General features: G+C 40.4%; 1 protein-coding gene across 9 annotated transcripts in view; it reads left to right on the top strand.

Moving 5' to 3' along the window:
* LOC143029790 (cell adhesion molecule Dscam2-like) overlaps positions 1-7,500 on the top strand; it is a 971,930-nt gene that overhangs the window by 872,213 nt on the left and 92,217 nt on the right. The gene's annotated exons all lie outside the window — the stretch shown is intronic.

Genomic DNA, 7,500 nt, shown 5'->3' with positions numbered 1-7,500 from the left:
TCCAACCGAACTTGCCTCCTCTTCACCAAGTATTTCCCCCAACTCGCCTTCCCCCTTCCCCCCTTCCCCCCTTCCCCCCTTCCCCCCTTCCCCCAGGCCTCTTCGCCATCTCCCACTTCTCCTTTCCCTCCAACGCATCCCCCCACCCTGTTCATCGGCATCCCACCTTCTTTATTCTTCCTCCTCTTCCTCCTCTTCCTCCTCTTCCTCCTCTTCTTTGTCCTTCCTCCCGTAAGTCCCCTTATCACTCATCTTTGACGCCCTGCGCTTCTTTCCCTTCAGCTGTTTTCGGCTGTCATTCCATAGATTAACTACCACTGGTTTTTGTTTTTTTTTTTTACCTGCTCTTTTACTTTCACATCTTTCTTTTTCCGTAACATATAGAAACAAAGACATGTTGTCTTTCGTTTAGTTCCTTTTTTTCCAAAGTGTCTTCTTGCGGACTGCGGGACGAGACTTGTTATGGGGTAATTTCCTCTAACACTGTTTCTATCTTCTCTTAACCTCTTCCAATGTCTTACCTTTTCTCTTCCTTGTGTTGCCCACTCCATACCCACAAGCAATATTTCCAACTCTCAATATCTCCCTTTCTCTCTTACCTCCTACTCCTTTAGGTTTTCTCTTGTTTAGTTAAACTCCCGGTTGTATTCGTTAGAATTTCTTTTCTTTTTCATCTTTCCTTTCCTCTAATGCCACTTTCATGCTCAGATTTGTCTCTTTCTTATCTCTCCTCATCTCTCTCCTCCCAACATTCTTGAACCAGAATATAATAGTTTAGTTTAGTTTTTCTCTTCAATTCTTGTTTTTCTCCATCTTATCCACTTCCTCTTTCTCCCACTTTTTCTTCATAATAACCTGGTCCACTTTGTCATCTTTTTCTTTCTTCCTTTTATTTTCATTTTTTTTTATTTCATATTATTTCTGATTCGCATAAGATTTTTTTTTTTTTTTTTTTATACCCTTTGGTCCAGTTTCCGTATTCCCTATTTTCAGTTGTCTTCTCTCAAATTCCCTGAATTTGTTCTTCATCTCTTGCTTCTCTATCCACTTCTTCTTAATTTGAGTTTTTTTTTTTTTCTTCTTTACATTTATTTCTTACTTCATTTAAATTTCTCTCCACTGCCAATGATAACATACGATTATTTTTCCTTGGTTATCTCAATTTACCTTTTTTTCTGTTTTTTTTTTCAAACCTCTCCGCTTTCTTCTCTGTCTTCCTCTTCAATCTTTTAAAGATTTTGCCTGTGTTTTCCTCTTCAATATTTTACAGTTTTTGCCTCTCCACCCCTGAACCTTGAGTTATCTTCATTCAAATCTGACGACCTACTTTTCCCTAATGGTAACATAATAGTAAGCGTTGCCCTGGGTTTCACTAAATTCTAAATGGAAACACACAGCCCCACAGCGACTGCCAACGGTCCTTTTGGCTTCCCAGACACATCTCCGAGAAGAAGCACTGGACTGTTTTTTGTGTATAACTATTTTCATGTCAGCTGCAGTAGGGAAGAAGACATTTTCTTTTCTTTTAGATATTATTATTATTATTATTATTATTATTATTATTATTATTATTATTATTATTATTATTATTATTATTATTATTATTATTATTATTATTATTATTATTATTATTATTATTATTATTATTATTATTATTGTTATTATTATTATTATCATTATCATTATCATTATTATTATTATTATTATTATTATTATTATTATTATTATTATCATTATTATTATTATTGTTATTATTATTATTATTATTATTATTATTATTATTATTAAAAATCATAATAATAGTGATAATAATGATAACAATAATAATAATAATAATTAGTAGTAGTAGTAGTAGTAGTAGTAGTATCATTATTATTATTATTATTACTATTGTTATTATTGTTATTATTATTACTATTATCATTATTGTCATTATTATTATTATTACTATTGTTATTGTTGTTATCATCATCATCATCATCATCATCATCATCATCATCATCATCATCATCATCATCATCATCATCATCATCATCATCATCATCATCATCATCATCATTCTATTCCTTATTCCCTTCCTTCCATTTCTCCACCATCATTACACCGACCACGTCACCCTGCAAGACGTCTTCACCATAGATCTCCACCAGTCTAGTCCATATCCGCCATCTCCCCTACAATTAAGTCACGTACTTCCTACCTCTTCTCCAGCAGATGTCTTTTGCCCCCAACCCCCCACACACCCCCACACCCCCGACCTCCCAACCTCCTCCACCACCTCCTGCTCACCCTCCACTGACTCCCTCCCGCCCTCCTCTCGCGCGAATAAAACCAACTCAACTTCAAATGCTTCAAGTGTCAAACTTTTCGACTCTCCGGTAAACTCTACTGTTTTGCTATTTTTCGCCTTTTCCTCCTCCTACCTCCGCCTCGTAGTCCTCTTCATTTTCCTGTCTCCTGCTTTCCATTTTTTTTTTTTCTGTCTTGTGTCGCCATTATCATCGTCGTCGTTTTATCAGCACTGTCGTCGTCATCATCGTCATCATCATCGTCATCATCATCATCGTCATCGTCATCGTCATCATCATCATCATCATCATCATCATCATCATCATCATCATCATCATCATCATCATCATCATCATCATCATCTTCATCATCATCACCACCATCATTATTCTACCATTTCTTTCACTTTTCTCCTCTTCCCTTTCCTCCCAGTTTCTTTCTAGCTTTTTCCTTCTTTTCCTCTTTTTTTCTCATTTTCCTCTTTCTGCGTTTCTTCCCTCTCGTTCACCTTTTCCTTCTTTTTCATCATTTTTCTCTCCCTGCTCCTTACTCCTACTCTTCCTCCTCCTCCTCCTTCTCCTCCCCCTCCTCATGCTCCCTTCCTCTACTATCCCTCCTTCTGTACTTTTTCTTCCTTCCACTCTTCCTCCTCTTCCTCTTTTCACCTTCTCCTCCTCCCTATCCCGCCTTTTCTTCTTCCTACTCTCTTTCTCTTTCCCCTCTCACTCCTGCCTCACTCTCTTTCTCCTGCTGCTCTCATTTTCTTCTGTTAATATTATTATCAGTATCTATTATCAATGATATCATACTTGATCCTTCCAGCCACCCTTATAGTAACTCTTGTCGCTTTGAGTCTCGCTGACTAGTAAACGGCAGTAGGTAACCGTTCTTCAGCCTCCCTCAGGAAATGAAAATGTGGGCTGTTGTCTGGGTTGTATTGGTTTGGATCTGTTTTCCTGCCACCGAGTGGTTAAAAGAGAAAGAGGAGTGAACTCACCGGTTATCAGTTCTCGTGTGAGAAAGTGAAAAGAAAGTAATCAAAGTTGGTAGAACGAGATCTATGGCCCAGTCTTGAAACCTAGCTGCACCTCCAGATAAAAGCGAGAGCAGTGGCGGGTTTTGATGACAAGTTACGAGGTGATGGTTCTGGCTGACGTTTCTTACAATCATCATCATCATTAGTAATGTTGAATTAATCACCCTAAGTACACTTTCTATTTGTATTTATATTAACTGGTTTTATTTAAAACAATAATCCTTATGCAATTATATTTTATGCTTTCACTTATTTTCGGTGTTTACTTTTCCACACTGTCCCGTACCATTTCTCTGAATATATATTTCCATTTTCGCCTACCCTTCTGGTATGGAAGGAAAGAATATTACCGCCGAGTCTTCCCATTCAGATTGTAAAAAACGACTAAAATGAGATAGAGGGTGGGATTAGACATCCTGCACTCTGTAGCCCTAAAAGGTAAATTCCCACAAGAAAGATTAGTAAAAGAAGTGTGGAAGGCAGATGTAGAGGGTGTGAATTTGAGGGTATCGCCGAGGATGAGATGGATGGATGGGGTGAACAATAGGGGAATGCCTGTTGAGCAAGGAGAAAGGCAGGAGATAGAGATGAATGGAGAGTGACTGTGTAGATGATACTATGATGCAAGGAAGGGAGGAGTAGGGAATGGGGGAGCGCTTATGTGTGAATGATATTTTGATGCAGCCCGAAGGGACTTCTCCCCGTCTTCTCTTTTTTCTGCATGAGGAGACGGAGAGCAGGGGTCACCGATTAAGTGAAGCGGCTTTGCTGTGGATGTGCTATGTCTTGCTGCATTGCTTTTGACCCAAAGTAGTAGGCAGGATACAGGGATAATCCATTATCCATGAGAAGCTATGACGAGAGGGAGGAAATTGTAATAGAGGGGAAATGGAATGGGCGAGATTAGGTACGTGCCTTTGACTTGGCTACTTTCTTTATAAGGATGAAAAAAGTTTTTGGTGAATGGATAGACAAACTTTTCCACACTAATTATTTTCGATTTTTTTTTTCTTTTTACATTTCTCTTTGTTTATTTCAGACTCATATTTATTTGTTCCAGTGCCACGCCATTTCCCCTCCTCTTTTTCCGCGTGTCATACATTCCTGTATAATTTTTCTCCTACATCCACATGTTTCACATATTCCTTTCTATCTCTCTCATTTTGTTTTTCTCGTTTCCTTTATCTTCGCAACTTCCACTTTATTCTAGTTTTTTTCATATAGATTTATTTTTTGTTTTATTTGACCCTTTTACTATCTTCTGGCTTCGTCCTCTCCTCTAATTCCTGTTCTTTACATTTCTTTCTTGTGCGTTCCTCGAAATCCACATTCGTTCCTATAATCCCCTGGCTGACTTTATTCTTTATCTTATCTTTATCTCAGATTTCTTTTCCTTACCTATTTTCTTTCCCATACTTTTCGTCTACATGCTACAGCTCCATCTCCTCCCCAATTCCACATCACACCATTGATGAATTTTTTACATTAAGCTCGTCTCAATCCAATATAAGCCCTCCCAATCCAACATAAGCTCCATAAACTCCTCTCAACCCAACATAAGCTCCTCCTAATCCAAAATAAGCTCCTCCCAACCCAATATAATCTCTCCTTCAATCCAAAATAAGCTCCTCCTAACCCAATATAAACTCCTCCCAACACAACATAAGCTCCTCCCAACCTAAAATAAGCCTCTCCCAATCCAACGTAAACTCCTTCCAACCCAACATAAGCTCCTCCTAATCCAAAATAAGCTCCTCCCAACCCAACATAAACTCCTCCCAACACAACATAAGCTCCTCCCAACACAACATAAGCTCCTCCCAATCCAACATAAGCTCCTCCCAACCCAACATAAGCTCCTCCCAACCCAACCTCAGCCTTTCCCAATCTATTAATATTTTCCATCCCACCTTACACTCATGTAATGCGTTACTTAACTTCATTTACACAAACAAGATGAATTGAATCAGTGCAACTTTTATGTAATTTTACACACAAGTCTGTCGTCGTTTCTTATATTTGTCTCTAAGTACGTAACTACCGAATGAGGGTTCGCACTCTGGTAGACGTGCACGACGACGACAAATGAGTAGGTCACTCCTGCTTTCATGACGGCGCTTTGTCCTTGTATATTCCATAATATGTGACGTAGCGGTGATTGGTGCTTTTCTATGCTTCATTTACTGCTTCACTTTCCGCTTCAGTGAAGCGGTTCGAAGCACCACACCCAATCCAACTAATCTCCTCCCAACCCATCCCAAGTTTATTGAACTAGGTCCCTCTAACCTCCTCCCAACATGAATTAGGCTCCTCCCAACTCACTTTAAGCTCCTCCCAACCTATACTAAGCTCCCCCAAACCTGAACTACGCTCCTTCCAACCTACACTAAGTTCCTCCCAACCTGATCTTTGCTCCTCCCAATCCACATTAAGCTCCTCCTAACTTGCGCTAAATTCCTATCAACCTGAACTAGGCTCCTCCCAACCTGACCTAAGCTCCTCCTAACCTGAACTAGGCTTCTCCCAAACTGTTCTAAGTTCTTCCTAACCTAAACTAGGCTCCTCCCAACCTGAAATAGGCTCCTCCCAACCTGAATTAGGCTCCTCCCAACCTGTTCTAAGTTCCTCCTAACCTGAACTAGGCTCCTCCTAATCCACACTAAGTTCCCCCCAATCAACTTACCCTAAGGTACTCACAACGCACATTAATCCCCTTTCATTCTATACAAAACTCGTCCCATTCCACACTAAGCCTTCCCCAACCCGCACTAAATTCCTCCCAGCTCACACCAAACTCTTCCCATTTCCCACTAAATTCTCCCAATTACCACTAAGCTCCTCACAACCCACTCTAATCACTCTCAACTCGTGCTTAACCCTGCACAACCCACATTTGGCTTTTCGTAATTCATACCAAGTTCCAGTAACTCAGAACTAAGCCCCTCACAACCCAGCCTAACCTCCTCTAAATCCACACTAAGCCCTCCCAGCTCACATTGAGCGCCTCACAATTCACACTAAGCTCCTCCCAACTTACACTAAGCTCTTTCCATTCCACACTAAGCCCCTCCCAACCGCACTAAGCTCCTCCCACCAAACAAATATAGCTCCACCCCCTCCACCAACTCGGAGTAAAGTCAAGGAAAAACATGAGAGCAGGACCACTTCATCCTCTTCCAACAATTCTAACAATTATTTTGGGCCCCAGATGAAATCTGTAACAGATTAAAAAAGTTTAGCGTCCTCCAAAGGCGAGGCAGCAAAAGAAAACGCTGGGAGAGGTCGGAAACACTTGGAGAACAAAGCCCACCTTGCGTCTTTCCGAACGAGTCTCGTCGAGTGAGTTTAGGTTCGTGCCTCACTTCGACGCCTTAGCAAGGATGGTAAGACAGACAGACAGACAGATACATACGGATGGACAGACAAGTAGACAGATACAGACGGACAGGTAGACAGACAGACAGGCAATCAAACAGACAGATGCAGACGGACGGGCAAACAGACAGGCAGACCTTATCCGTTGTATCAAGATAGGTATGACCATAGACTTCTAATCAACTAACTGTTCATTTCCTTCATGATGAAAAATATTCAATAAATACCCTTTTATAGCAATGTTCAAACTCAGAAGACAAACGTGGAGCTACATTGAGTACCTACTCTCAATCATATATCTTCCACCCACATTATTGCTCAATACCATTGAATGCCAGGTGGTTTTACATAGATGAGGTAAATCTATCATGCTGAAGGAGTTCGAATTGTTTTGATTATCTCTTTCGCCACGATAACGTTTTTTTACTTTCTTTTCTGGCGAACTCCAGACCATTTATTCTGCTGAGGAATTGGGATTGCGCCGTAGTACGGGAATTTACTGAACGTGTGTCCCTAAGGTCGGGTTAATTATGAACGAATTACTTCACTCCCTCATTAACACTTTTTGTGTCTGGCAAATGCTATTTAACTTTGTTCTGAACCGTTCTATAACTCCACTCAAGATGGCGTACCGGAAGCATGTGGTTTTTGCTCCCTCCTCCTAGTCGCGGGTTCGAGTCCCGTACTTCTCTCAGATTCTATGCAGTGTCTGTTACTTGCCCCAACAAATTCTTCGACGCTTTGCGTTCGTGTGTTTTTATCAAAAGGTTGCAACTCACATACAAATGAAAAGCGTCCGC

This window comes from Oratosquilla oratoria, chromosome 11, assembly GCF_046742065.1.
Source record: "Oratosquilla oratoria isolate Oo_2021 chromosome 11, ASM4674206v1, whole genome shotgun sequence".
NCBI classification, from domain to species: domain Eukaryota; kingdom Metazoa; phylum Arthropoda; class Malacostraca; order Stomatopoda; family Squillidae; genus Oratosquilla; species Oratosquilla oratoria.
The sequence above is the reverse complement of the archived record's forward strand: the minus strand, read 5'-3'. Positions and strand labels throughout refer to the sequence as shown.